We start from the raw sequence: 15,036 nt of genomic DNA on the forward strand, positions 1-15,036 counted from the left end.
TTAAACACATGATTTTAAGTCATTTAAGTCTGAGTGTGGAATATTGGCCATAGAGAGTTGTGTCCTTATGTTGCATTTTTACAATGTGATGCAAGAGTGAAAACCAAATTGGTGATAATCAAGGAATGTTGTAAACCTGTAGGTGATGAAGATCTTGATAATAACCTCCACTGAAAATCTTGGAGGATGGTAATTTTATAAGTTATTTCTTAAATTGGCACTCACATGCAGTAAGTAGGAACTATTGTTGGTTTTCTGATTTTATATGAGAAATGCTCCATCAAAACTAAATTTTTGTCTCAAAAATAGCATTATTGATAGTAACCAAAGGACAGATGAACTGACTCTCTAAATCAAGGTCCTAGTCAGTGTTCAAAGCAGCAGTCTTAGACTGAATCATGACTTTTCAAAAAAGTAATATTGTATTATTTCTTTCTTATCTTAATATAGTGATTCATAACCATATTATTAGGTCATTGCATTGATAACATGCCTGCAGTGAGGAGAAACATTCAAAAGTAACCTACTTGGGTGTACCAAACTTAAAAAGTTACTCAATCTTTAAATATACTCAAGAACTATAAATATTTATTCTGGAGTAAGAGCTAATATGTAGTGATAGTTTTATGTATTTTTTCCTCTACGTTTTTTTTTTTTCTATGAAGCATGGATTTTGCTCTGTGTGTATCTCAGAGCATATCTACACATACCTCATTAATAGAACATATGAAAATAGACATATATTTCAACTCATCAGTGTCTTAGATTGTTGCAGCCATGTGTTAAGGCTATGTTCTTTTCACTGTACTGAATTGCTGATGTGAAACCAAACAGAGCCCTTATATTGACAGATTTAGTTGATATCTCTCTCTCTCTTTCAGTTGATCTCTTTCTAATTTTAGCTTTTAGTTTCAACGTTGCCCCCCCAGTTTGTCCCAGGATCTAATGTGTTTAATTTAGGAATCCATAAGACTTTAACTTGTCTAGACATTTACATATCTATGGACTAGTGTCTAGGACAACGTAGCCTAGAATTAAGCACATGTCTTGTCTAATATGGGTATTATGGGGGTGGGGGTGGGGGAAGGAGGTAGATTACATTGCCCTGAATAAGAATTCATGATTAATTAGAATCACATTGATTATAATTTAATGTGCAACAAATATAGTATCATTTTTTTCTGGAAATGAGTCATAAAGACTTAGAATTTGGGGTTTATTTGTAATATCCTGATAAGACATCTGTTGTGAACTGCTAGTAAAACTCATAAGGCCACACCAATACTCAAAGTAGCATATCACACAATTCAATGACCTATGTAGGCTTTGGATCCTTTGTTGGAACTCTTTCTGATAGAGTAAAGGAGGAGTGAGTAATGGTAAAAACAAGTTGCTCAATGAGAAAATAATACAACTAAATCCTGCTTCTGATAATTTTGTGACTAAACTGAAAGAATAATACTACAAGTCAGAGTTTCAATTTATTTACTTTTTTGCTTCTATTAAAAGTTCATTCATGCAAATTATATTGTTCCCAATGTGCCAGAACATTTCGTTAATAGCAGGGAAATACCTCATTGCCAATGGGGTTGAACAGGCTCTCATCCACATTCCTATTTTATTTCAGCAGATTGAACTTCCCTTCCTTCCATTTCTCCTTTTTCTGCCACTAAAGGAGCATGCCTGCATGCACACAGACTTCATTCTTTCTTATTACTTGCCAGCTGTAAGGCTAAAATGCCAAGCTCTAAAATGTGTGTGTGTGTGTTTTTCAAACAGCAGCAGCAGCAACATCTGGATCTGTGCAACTTTAATCTTGGCTGGTTTCCTTCTTTCCTTTTTGGCCTTCCAGGCACCTGTGGACGTCCTGTACATACACAATGACATCAAACCGTAGCTGGAAATCTGATTCTCTTGGTATAATGAACAATGATTAGTTAGAAGCATGTAAAACCACAAACTGTGAGTAATAAAGAACAAGTTCCATACATTGTAGATAAGGGACAATGAAAACTTAACTTAAAAATTAAGTGACTTAAAAAAAATTAAGTGACTTTAAAAACAGTTAATGAAAACTAGAGTCACCTGAATCTTTTTATTTTCAAACTTTATTATAAAATTGTGGGCTGAATTAAAAGCAGAAATGCCCCTTTTGTCTAAAGGGAAAGGTTCTTGTCATAAAATAGTAAGCCTTGATTTTAACCTAAGAGAAATTTGGAGGGAAGCCAAAAAGTTCTTCCAAATACCCCTGGCAAATTTCTTAATCATCTTAGATACTTCTGGATTTTTTTTGATACCCCAAGGTTCCTGATGTCTTTTTGAACTCCTAACTGAATGACTGCAAAGTGAGATTTGGAGACTACTCAGAAAAGCAATCAATAGTTACAAAAAGAAAACCCTGTCTGTCATAGGTATTGACTGCTTGAAACTCCATTCTACAAAGGTCATGGCATTCAAATATAAAACCTGAGATAGAGCCTTTGATCTGCAAAACCTAGCACTGTATGATTCTGGTCTTTCTTTTTATGGTATGGGCTCATCAGTTTGTTTTAAATGCCTTGGCTAACTACCTTCAGATATGAATATCAAAGAGATAGAGAACAAAATCCATCCCTATACTTTTGATTCTCTTTGATTTAATAAAATCCAAGCCATGCTTATGTCAGAGTATAAAGGAGGGGCCATTGTAATTGTTAGCAGGGATTCATGGAAGATTTGGGTAGAAAACTGTGCTTGTCAAATTCTAAAATAAGCAGTCATTTAAGTGTGCAAAAAATAAATCTAATGCCACATGTAACATGGGGAGAAAAAGTGGTTGAAAGTAAGTAGTATCATCAGTGGCAGATGATTATTTTGGGTAGTAAAGGAAAAATAAATTAGGTAATGTTTTTCAATGATAAAACACATGAAAGGATGCATGTATCTCTCCTTTCACCTGCTCACCAACTCCGCCATTGCCTTCATCATGTGTTCTTACGGGGTCTGCCTAAACTGATGGTCTTCCCTGGAAACAAGATGAGCAGATCTTATGACTTACATGCGTGCCATTTTTTGTTATATATTGGCTTCGTTTTCTTAATTGTTTCAAAGTTTTGATATTAGTTTCCCTAATTGCTCAGCAGGTACATTAAAAAGTCATCTATCTCACCCATATTCTTGATTTTTGATGTATTTAAGAGTTAATTGTCATCCTCACTTGGTGAATTATGTCATAAACATACTTAAGAATATGACTTAATTCACATTAATATATTTTTAAGACTCATTTTGAATTGCCAGTTAAGTGTATTTTAACAACAAAAATGAGCAGTAGAATGTATATTCAGGGCATAAAATATTTATTCCTGCTTAATATTAGCCACTGATAGTATAAAATAAATTGAATATAATTGGTTTTCTATTACTTTTAATTGAGTTACTTCTTACAAGAATTTATGTTTTCTATGTCGTACCTTTATTCTTATCCATTAGCTAAGTATGTGAGGCATCTGATGCTAATCATTGTTTGGCCCCAAATCCTTGTAATTGAATAAATCATATATTAGGGTCCATCAATTCAACCAGCAAGTACAAGTCTTAAATTTGCCAGAAAAATAATATCATAAAATTCTTATAGGGTAGGACATAATTAATCTAAAGGCCACAAAGCTCCCATGTGAAGGCAGAAAGAGAAGAGCAAACACATCCCATAAAATAACACAACTTTGGGAATTAGTTACTGTATTCTCTCTCCTTTTTCACTAAAGCATGTCATATATTGTTGACTTTAATAAGTGCTGTTCAGAAAAATATAGGGGAACAGTATATTTTATAGGGGTTTGGTGGAAAAACCATGGCCCTCATCTTATTTCAGCTTCTCATTGTTGTTCACTTGGATTATTACAATAGTCACCTGATCTGATTTCAATCCCTCTTCCAGGTTTCTGGGAACATGTTCCTTCCAAACCCCTGTAATGTTCATGTTTCTCCTCTGATTAAAATCTTCCTAAAGTCTTTTGCCATGACAACCTCTCAATCCTCATCTTTTGCCTACTTGTTTCATTAAAATGTATGTTTTGAAACACAAAACTGCACATAATTCTTTGAGCATTGAATGTTTTACTGTCTCCGTGACTTTATGATACTGTTAATTCGGCCTGGAATGTCCTTATTATTTTATCTAACGTGGCTTTGCTACATTCCCACGTGCCGGGCACAAGCCCATTAAAAGTCCCAGGTTAAAATAATTTCCTTCAGGAAACCTCCTATGAATCTGAGTAGAGTTATTCACCCCATATTACCTCCGTATCTTCAGTTTAGTTACATCTTTGCACCCTTTTCCCTAATGAATTTACATTTGTCCCTCATTTGAGATTTTGTGATGCTTCAAAGCTGGAAGAGCATGTTATTCACACATGCATTTCCCGTGTCCAGCAGAGTGGGTACCTACATGCTTAGCAAATATTTATTGAATGAACAAAGGAAAAAAGTGAATGGTCAAAATGAACAGAGGTCAGTACAACAAAGAATATTTTTAATCTCTATAAACTTGCCAAAGGTTGAAAAAGATGAGCTATAATCAATTCATTGCGATGAGGGACTATCTCATTGGAAGAGAAACCTTCAGAAGTTACATGTAGCAAGTACTGTTGTGTTTATCACATGTAAAAGTTTCTTATCCTGACAATTACTATCAATTTCCTCTTTCTTTCTGCCTCTTTCCCCCCTTTGCTTTCTTTTTTTTCCCCTCTTTCTTCTAAGAACTAAGCGTGTATTATAAGCCAGAAACTTCTCTAGGACATGGTGTTAAAGGGGTCATTAATGTTTATTTATGGTTACCAAACTCTCTTGCGACAGTGCAAATGAGTTTTTGAAGTGTAAAGATGGGGACACTAAAACATTTTTTTTTCCACATAGACTGCCATAAAAAATAACTGGCCTCTCTTATTTCCAATGCTTGTTCGCTTGACTCATTTCTGGTTCTCTGAGTAATGTTCCTAAAGATTATACTGGCTCTTTTATTTCTTTATAATTTACAAAATTACTTATTTGTGAAAAGGGAATTAAGTGAAATCTAACAACAACAGACCATAGAAAAGAATGGAGCCACCCATACGTTAAAGATTTAATTCATAAAAATCAAAACTGTAATCTATCAACCATTATCCCAACAAATTAGAAAATGCTATAAATTAGCTTTGTGTTATATTTATTTTGTTGTAAATGTAAGCAAATATTATGTCGTTCCCATTAATCCAGTTTTGAATTTTATCACAGGCTAAAAGACCTTGCAAAAAAGAAATCAACCTTGAGGGTCATCCATTCAACAAATAGACCTTGTACTAAGCTGCTTTTCTATATTGAAGTTTGCTCCATTTGCATGCTTTTAGGCTTGAAATATGTGATTAAGTGCTACATTCTTTACATTAGCTAGTGATGGTGAAAGTGATGAAACAGGGTCTAGTTCAAAACAATGCTACTTTGAAAAAATAAACTCATTTATAAAATGGCAGTTATATAAATGGCAATTTTACAGATTTTAAAATCTCTTTTACATAGAATTATTTAATAGATCTTACAGGATTCAAGAATATTCTTACATACTCTCACATTGTCTCTGTTAGCGATTGTGCATGTTCTTTGATACTACCTTGACTCTCTGTGAAGGAGTCTAGTATAATTCTTGGCATACATTGAAGACTCAGTATTGCCCCATTTCTTCTGCTTTTCTTTCTCCCTCAATCCCTTTCTCTTTCCTTCCCTCCCTCTATGCGTCAGGATACTACATTTAAGTGATGTCTTGCCAAATTATTCCAGCCCAAACTGACCACTTGTTTCCTAACTGCCACTGAACACACCTAGTGGCTTAGAAGTGAATTATATTATGAATTTTCTTTTGAAAAATAGTGTGGGATTCTTTCATATATGAATGTTCACCTACCTGGAAATAATGCATATCTGTTGAGGGCAGAGATCATCTCCTAAGCAGATTTTGCACATTTCAGGCTGGCTCTTGCTTGTAAAATGGATCTATATAATACTGTGCCTATAACAGCCTCTAAAACTTTTTTTTAAAAACAAATATTAAAATCTTACACCATACACATTTTTTCAAAATACAATTAAAAAGAATCAAGTAATATATATGAAAACATTTAATACACATATACCACTCATATATCCCATTTTCACAAGAATTTTTACAAAATAGAAATGAGTTACTCTAGGGGCCCCTGGGTGGCTCAGTCAGTTAAGTGTCTGCCTTCAGCTCAGGTCATGACCACAGAGTGCTGGGATCGAGTCCCACGTCAGGCTTCCCGCTCAGCCTGCTTCTTCCTCTCCCCTGGCCACCCCTACCCCCCACTCGTTTTTTCTTGCTCATTCTCTCTCTCTCAAATAAATAAAATCTTTTTAAAAAAGAAATGAATTACTCTATAATTTTTAAACTATAGAGTGACTTTGGTTTGCCCATTAGTTTTACATACATATCCCAGGCTGAAATAAGTCAAAAGCAAATAATTCAAGAATATGTTCATTTGTGGTTCATAAAACACTTAAATTTAGTCTATAATATTTTTCCTTAAATTATAGAATTGGCCTATTGAGAATTTGACTGAAAACCTTGATCTGACCAATACCACTGAGCCAGCTAGCATAGACAACCACCACCTTTCCTCTGAACTGCTGTAAAAGCAACTGAATCATCTCCGTGCCTGCATAGGCGCCTTCCACAGTGCCTGCCCTGTCAAGTTGCAGAGTATCCTTTTAGAATACTCTGGACCATATCAGTCCTACGTGCCACACTTTCCAGTTACTTTCACGGCTCCCCACGGCCTGTCAAGTCCTTCGAAGCTCACAGGCTCTTCGTGCTGTTTCTCTCCTACCTTTTATTTCATCTCTTACCATGCCCCTCATTCGGGCCACGAGAGACATGTGTGCCTCCTTGGGGTTCCTGAAATATTTCCACCTGTATACTTTGCATCTCTGCTGCCTCAGACTCTTCTCAAGGATAATTTGTGGCTGCCTTTCTGCCTTAATTCAGGTCTCTGCAAGTGTGACCTTATGAGACAGGTTCTCTATGGCCTTCTATTCTAAAACAGTACCTCTCGCCACTCTGTCTCTCCTTTGCCTCACTTTGATAGTGATTTTTTATATCATGTTCTAATTTACTACTTCATTTATTTATTGTCTGTCACCTTTCCCTAGAATGTAAGCTTCATGAGCAAAAGGACTTTGCAAGGGGCCTGGGTGGCTCAGTGGGTTCAGTGTGGGACTCTTGGTTTCAGCTTGGGTTGTGACCTCAAAGGTCAGGACATCAAGCCCCTATATGGGCTCTGCATTCTGCAGGGAGTCTACTGGAGAGTCCCTCTCCTTTTCCCTTGGCCCCTCCCCCTGCTTGCTTGCTCATTCTCTCTCTCTCTCTCTCTCTCTCTCAAATAAATAAATCTTTTTAAAAAAGGATTTTGCTTATCCATGATCTCAGCTCCAAAGTCTAAAACTGATGTATATATCATACGTATGTATAGACATAGATATGTATATATTAATGTGCATACACACCCATTCTCCTTAGTTACAGTCTATATGCTTATTATAAAAAATAAAGATAAATGTAAATTATTACATATAAAGCACTTATTGTATTAGCTATGCTCTTTCTTTTCATACTCTTTATTATGCAGTGACTGTCTTTTTTTTCCACTGAAATATAAGTTCTTTGAAGGAGGAGGTTGATTACATCTGCTTAATTTTAGTCACTGCGACAATGCTGTGTACATGCCTTACATATTTTATCAAACCATAAAATTGTTGTATTGAATGTTGAAAGGAATTATTTTTGACATTGCCTTTGCTATTGATAATTATAATGTAGTCAGGGATATTGTGAATCTTCTTACCATTCTCATTGATGTTGTAGTCTATCTAGCTAGACATTTGGTACTTCACTTTTCATTAAGAATAGATAATAATTTTAAGACCACACATTTTATGACAGATTTCACTCTCTTTGAAAAAAGAAGTAACTAGGGGCTCCTGGATGGTTTAATTGGCAAAGCATGTGCCTCCTGATCTCAGGGTTGTGAATTTGAGCCCCACATTGGTGTAAAGATAACTTTTTAAAAAAAATCTTAGAAGAAGAAGAGGAGGAGGAATGAAAGAAGTTCAGGAATAATTTTTGAAATTTCCCATTAGGCATTTTTAAAAATGACATAGTTTGTTTTCTGGAATTCTAACTTGGTTAAGTATGATTGCCAGTGTATAAGTAATCATCATTTTGCTATTTATCTATCAGCCAAAAACAACATTTGCTTTGTTTCAACCATATGTTCTTTTCTTTTTGCTCTATGACAATCTTGTTTTTGTTCATTCATTGGACCTGGCGGATGACTGTAAGGGTTTGAATTCCGAAGCCAATTCAGCATTAACTTTATATCCATGACCAATGTCAAATCTGAACTCTATCTAAGAACTGTTGAGTAATCCCACATTAATCTTCTCTGTGTCCCAGCTCTGACTAGCACTAATGAACAGTTTGATTGGAAACCCCAGCAGATTACTATCATCCTATAGAGTTTGCTTTCGTCAGAAACCTCCCTATGGATTTATCCCACCCACCTAAGTCAGGCTGCTGTGGCTCAACAATATTTGAAAAGTTTTCATACATCCTGTAATTAAAGAAATCCTTGACTCATGGTGCCAGGAATGTAAGTGGGTCCCACTGTTATGCTAGTAAATACTAGTTTTCCAAATTGTTTTTATTTATTTACACATTTTGACGTTGTGTTGATTTACCATTTTTTGAAATGGGAAAGGTAATACATAATTAAAAACTTTTTAAAGATTTATTTCAAATCACACATAAAAGCTGAAATGCACCACTCTCTTGAAGAGAATAAACAGACACTCATGATTTTAAAGTATGTTTAAAATAAAAATATTTGGCATAAATATTTTTATTGTGCAGATGTTGTGCTATAACAAAGAAAAATTCATAGGATATTACTTTTTGAATGTTATAATACCAAAGAAATTAAATGTTGAATTAAAAAGTAAAATCTTTAGTCTGTGTTGTATAAACTGAATGATGGTAATCAGCCATGATGCGTGACTAAGGCGCACATCTGTCCACATGATTTATGAGAGAATATAATCAGAGAATAAGTTCTCAATTTTTTAAAAAAACTACAGTTCATTGTAAGAAGCAGTCATGTTTACGTAGAAGCATGGAAGTATTTTTCATTTATACTATTTCTGTGGGGCTCTTTCCCCTTTTCCCTCTGAACTTAGTCTTTTCCACACATTGCAGGCTCCAAGTACCCCCTTGTGAACTTCCACTCAGGAAATGACACGATTTCTTCTCATTGGAGAAATGTTTTCTTTTTAAGAAGTGAGTAGTACTTATATTCTGCTTTAGCTGGAGGTGGTCTGTGATACTTGGCATGCTTGATTACGTAATGGTTAATGTCAAAAGAACAGGTACCTTAAAAGTCTTGCTCAGGTGGATATTGGTAAACTTTAGCTCCCATGCCACGGTGAATGGTATCTTCAGAGGAGGACTCAAGTTCTCCTGAGCATTTGGGGTCTTTGATTGGCCTACACGTTACGGTATAGAGAAAAACACACCGTTAGTTCAATGCCAATGGTAGCTAGTCTGCAGAGATCATTTAGAAAAGAATCTTACCCTTGTTACTCGGTAAGCACTTGTTATGCATTTACATTCATAATTGATGACATTCATTTAAAGATTTGTTTAATCTTTACTACAAGCTCACAGCGTATTATTATTTCCTTCACTTCACAAGTTAGGGAACAGGCTAGAGTTGTAATCATTTGCCAGAGGCTGCCCGGCAAGTGAAATGGGGGAGTCACGTTTCCAGTCTAGGACATGTGACTCTGTGGGCCATGCCCATACCTGCTGTGCTCCTCGCCTGTTAGGAATGGAACCCCTGGGAATCCCTGGGTGGCTCAGCGGCCTAGAGCCTGCCTGTGGCCCGGGGCACCATCCTGGAGACCCGGGATCGAGTCCCGCGTCGGGCTCCCTGCGTGGAGCCTGCTTCTCCCTCTGCCTGTGTCTCTGCCTCTCTCTCTCTCTCTCTCTCTCTCTCTATGTCTATCGTGAATAAATAAATAAAAATCTTTAAAAAAAAAAAAAGGAATGGAACCCCCTTTCTCAGATGCAGTCTTCTACAGGGAGCACCCCGAGAGTTTCAAGGTGATTGATGTGATATCTCATTGCTTTAAATCTTCAAAGACTTTGTTTTGTATCTTTCTTAAAATATGCATATTTTCCATGAATACAATTAAAATGATGATAATCATGATACGAGATAATAACAATCCTTCACTGAGGGTGTACTTTTGAGAAGTATTTGTTCTACAAACGATGACTCACTTCTTGTCACAACACCACCGTGAAGTAGGTACTATTACTATCCCCACTCTATATATGATTAAGTTCACACAACTAATTATTTACATAGTGATGATTTGAATGCAGTCTGATCCCAGATCATGTGTCTTAAAAGTTATTGTCTTATAATTATTGCTCGATTGTACAGCAGAGAAAGATGGTGCTTTCCTTAAGCTCTGGAGCACTTTTATAAAATAGTAGCCCAATATTTTAATTTTACTAATAATTATCCCCCATCTTGTGTCAGAAAACATGTAAATGTAATTTAGGGGAAAAAGTTAGGAAAAGCACATAAGAAAGAAATATTAATTAATAAATGTTTGTGAGATTAAATATGTAACCCTAATTTCACCAAAATATAACAGTAAGGATGAGCTAAGATTGGAATTATCAAATTATACCTGACTTTATAAACTTTCTGTTCTCCTCCATAGATTGCATCCAAACCTCTTGGTTTTATCTAGGTGGACTAAAATGTAGGAGAATGTAATTGTAATCAAATTGTTATTATCAAAAACTCTTGTCCTTGGGATGCCTGGGTGGCTCAGTGGTTGAGCGTCTGCCTTTTCGGCCAGGGCGTGATCCCAGGGTCCTGGGATCAAGTCCCACATTGGGCTCCCTGCATGGAGCCTGCTTCTCCCTCTGCCTATGTGTCTGCCCCTCTCTGTGTGTCTCTCGTAAATAAATAAATAAAATCTTAAAAAAAAAAAAAACCCTCATGCCTGAACTCAACAGTGAAGAATAAAATGTAGCTAAATACATATTTGACTAATCTTAGGTAATTCACCAGGTTCATGGCCACTGTGTATTCGGTATACCTGTGGCAAGACCTTTTTGTATATCTTATCATTTAATCTTCACAATAATCCTAAATGGAAATTGTAATCATACTGTTTATGCGGGGAAGAAAAAATGGAAGCACAGAGAGATTAAGTAACCTGCACTGGGGAACATAGCAAGTAAACTGGGAAAAGTACATGTGATTTCAAATCTCTGCTTTCTGACTCAGTCTTTCATCTTACATAACACAATTAAGTGAAGGCACATAGTTTATCTTTTTACTGTGAATTATAAATGTGTGTTGCTCAGCTCTTAATTTATACAAGTAACTGAGTTACAAAAGGAGAGGTCAGTTTAAATGAAAAAATTAATGTTACAGTTCTCCTAGAATGAGAGGCCCAGCACACCACGCAATGCCATGTAAGGAACACCAAGTTTTGGTCAGGAGGTAGAAGCAGTAGCAGCTCGACAACCTTAGGACAGAGCTTTAATGGTGTAAGGCAGAGAAGCAATGTAGGCTCCCTCCTACAGGGGAGCTCCCTAGAGGCCTCGTACCTCGCCCTGGGGTCATTTAGAGCAGAGGGATAGTGGCTTTATCTGTGAGTTAGATAAGGGGGAAGTGGAGATACAGCCTTGGAGCTACAGTTTTGCACATGAAAAGTATATCCCAGATAAATTCTCTACTACCCCCAAGAATTAGCTACCCTGGAAAGCTCAGTCTCTCTCCCCAGGTCTGTGAGGCCCCCAAGAGATGGCAAAACATGATAAGACGCAGACAATTCAATATATACATTTAATATAAACACATATTTATATTATATATAAATAAGTATATAATATATAAAAATAAGTATATATTTCACATATTATATATAAATATATAAAACAGTAAGTATGCCCATCACTAATGTACTTCTGAGTTGTGTAATAGCCTTCCCTGTCCTGAAGAAAATTATTTAAGATTCCTATACTGTTCATTTTTGCAAAGGGAACTAACTATATTTCCCTTTCAATTTTTATAAATAATTGTGTATGACCCAGTGCATGGGTTTAATAATAGAAGAAGTTGATGCTAGCAATATGAAATTTACAATTCTGGTAGCAATAAGACACTTCTTTCATTTGTTTAACATACTTTTAGAAGTTCTCACAGGGCACCTGGGTGGCTCAGTTGGTTAAACATCTGCCTTTGGCTCGGGTCACGATCGCAGAGTCCTGGGATTAACCCCATGTGGGCCTCCCTGTGTAGAGGGGAGTCTTCTTCTCTCTCTCCTTCTGCCCCTCCCCCCTGCTTGTGTGCACTCGCTCTCTCTCAAATAAACAAATGAAATCTTAAAATTATAATAATAATAAAAAAATTTCCTTAGGATGGGCACCTGGGTGGCACAGTCAGTTAAATGTCTGACTCTTGGTTTTGGCTCAGGTTGTGATCTCAGGGTCCTGAGATCCAGCCCCACCGCAGGGCTCCATGCTCAGGGTGGAGTCTGCTTGGCTTTCTCCGTCTGCGCACCCCCCGCCCCCACCACTCTCTCTCTAAAATAAATGACAAAATCTAAAAAAAGAGAGAGAGAAAGAAATTCTTAGGAGGAGTTCCTGCTAAAACTTAGCAACTTTTTTAGTGTCCTAGAAAGGACGTATCATTTTTACTGTATACAGATAGAGTAAGCACAAAATCTATAGATGGGGGACAAAATAGGAATACATCATAACACCCAAAGACAACAAATCATTTTCTTATGGGAGCGAGAAGATTTAAATGTATATCCCTGTTAAGTGTCTTTAGGGTTAAAAGTAAAACACTCACTACCAAGTGCTCTTGATATGTGGTCTGGGCATAAGTGATTCCATAATCATAATAGTGTAGGCCCAGGAAACAAGGAGAACAGAGGTGGGCATGATATCAACACGGCAGCAGGGCAGTGATTGAACTGAAGTCCTTGCTGCTAACTGGTCTCTTGATTTCGGTTGACCTCCTGGGGAACTTTACCACTTTTGTGTCTTTAATAGTCTGGTGGAGTCTATGAACTGCTTCTTCAAATGATGTTTCTAAATGCAGAACAGAAAATTTATAGTATTTCAAGGAAAAACAATCATATTAAAATTAAAAGAATATGGAAAGAACAAATTTGTAATTCAGTAATGCATGACTTATAAAACTAAAGGATTAAATGAGAGGATCTACTGGAAGATTTCAATGTTATAACGAAGGAAATGAATAGTATAAATGGCATCCTAAGATTTCTGAAAGAAACCTATTGTGACATTAAAATGTTTGATTTCTGTTGTGATACAGTTATAGGTATTGCTATCACCATTGTGATTGCAATGGTTTGTTACTTATATTCAGTTGAAAGTTAGTAAAATATATATATTTTTTCTAATCCAAGTTCATTGATCACCTGAATTTTGCACTGTATTCTTGGTGTTCTGTGAGGCCTGGGTGAGAAGCTTTGGGATTCTTAGGACTCTGTTTCCATGAAATTAAGGAAGTGTTTATGTCATTGTCGGTATCTTTGACATCATCTGCTCCCTTTCAGCTAGTCGCCCTTCTAATTATTGTACCCCAGAAAAAAAACAATTACATTTGTATTTTTTTACAAAAATTGCCAAGCACTTCATCAGGGCTCGGCATGAGTAGGCCAAGCAGTCCCTGGCCTATCTACCCCTCCAACTTGCTTTCTCCAGGGTCAAAATGTCCCTGGTCAAAAAATTGGTGCTAAAAGGCCTAAGAACTATGTCTTAGTATCAGGATGAATAATCTCTTCAAATCAATTCTGTCACTGATTATCCATGTTCACGGAGTTTTCTCTCTTTCAACTTTTTTTCCTATAAAGTGAATTAAAAATACCCAACTCCCTGAAATGTTGTCAGAATTGACGTTATATAAAGTGCTTTAAACAAGTTTTGAATTATAATACATGCCCAATACTAGCAGTTACTGTTATCCTGAGCTCGGGATTTGGTGGCTGATGCATGGTAAACTGCTACACTAATCAGCATTTATGGGGTAGATAAGGAAACCTGAAATCCCTCGAAATGAGTGTTAATGTTTTATTCAACCTTGTTTATTTGCATTATCTGGTGAGTATGTAACATTCATGATAATCATTTACATAAGTTTAGTTTAACAATACATTCCCGAGACCATACCTACATGTATAGTGATGATCTCTAAGTGGTTAGATCTTAAGCGAGTTGGTTGCATTGAAATCCAGGTCTGGTGGAATGTAGGACTCTAACACAACTCACATACAGGTGTCCCAGAGGTGACTATATAAAGAATGTTATTGAGCAATGCGGTGGTCCATGAAAGTCATTTCATGCCACCTGGCCCATGTGTTCTATTCTACATATGTTATTGGGCACAAAAAGAATTCATTTATTCATACAAGAAATGAAAAAGAGAGCTTTTAATGATTTCTCTAAAGAAAAATTGTGATAACATTACTTAACAATTAGTTGATAATTATCAGTTTGGTATAAACATTTTTTTTAAAAGATTTTATTTATTTATTTATGAGAGACGGAGAGAGAGAGAGAGAGAGAGAGAGAGAGAGGCAGAGACAGAAGCGAAGGGAGAAGCAGGCCCCATACAGGGAGCCCAACGTGGGACTCGATCCCGGGTCCCCAGGATCACGCCCTGGGCCGAAGGCACCACTAACCGCTGAGCCACCCGGGCTGCCCAGTGTTCACATTTTAATAGCTAAAGAAAGCATGGGATTAAATGTGGAAAAGCCATATTTCTATTTTTTAAATGCTATCTATATACCAAAAACATACCAATTCCATACTAATTACCTAAGAATTGTGTATCAATGGGGATGCCTGGGTGCATGAATAAATAAATAAAATCCTTTTTTTAAAAA

General features: G+C 36.3%; 1 protein-coding gene and 1 long non-coding RNA gene across 3 annotated transcripts in view; one reads left to right on the forward strand and one right to left on the reverse strand.

Moving 5' to 3' along the window:
* The window catches only part of SEMA3A (semaphorin 3A), a 454,397-nt gene that overhangs the window by 126,144 nt on the left and 313,217 nt on the right, over positions 1 to 15,036 (forward strand). The window contains exon 1 of one of the 2 annotated variants that reach the window (XM_072791328.1): positions 1,869 to 1,962. The exons of the other annotated variant lie outside the window; for it this stretch is intronic. The gene's annotated coding sequence lies outside the window, so the exon portion shown is untranslated. Of the gene's footprint in view, positions 1 to 1,868; positions 1,963 to 15,036 lie in introns of those variants that run through there. 2 annotated transcript variants of the gene reach the window in all.
* The window catches only part of LOC140613001 (uncharacterized), a 38,611-nt gene continuing 32,499 nt past the window's right edge, over positions 8,925 to 15,036 (reverse strand). The window contains exon 3 of the long non-coding RNA XR_012014119.1: positions 8,925 to 9,573. This is a non-coding gene — a long non-coding RNA (uncharacterized lncRNA). The remainder of the gene's footprint in view (positions 9,574 to 15,036) is intronic.

The sequence above is a fragment of the Canis lupus genome, chromosome 21 (assembly GCF_048164855.1).
Source record: "Canis lupus baileyi chromosome 21, mCanLup2.hap1, whole genome shotgun sequence".
Classification (NCBI taxonomy): Eukaryota; Metazoa; Chordata; class Mammalia; order Carnivora; family Canidae; genus Canis; species Canis lupus.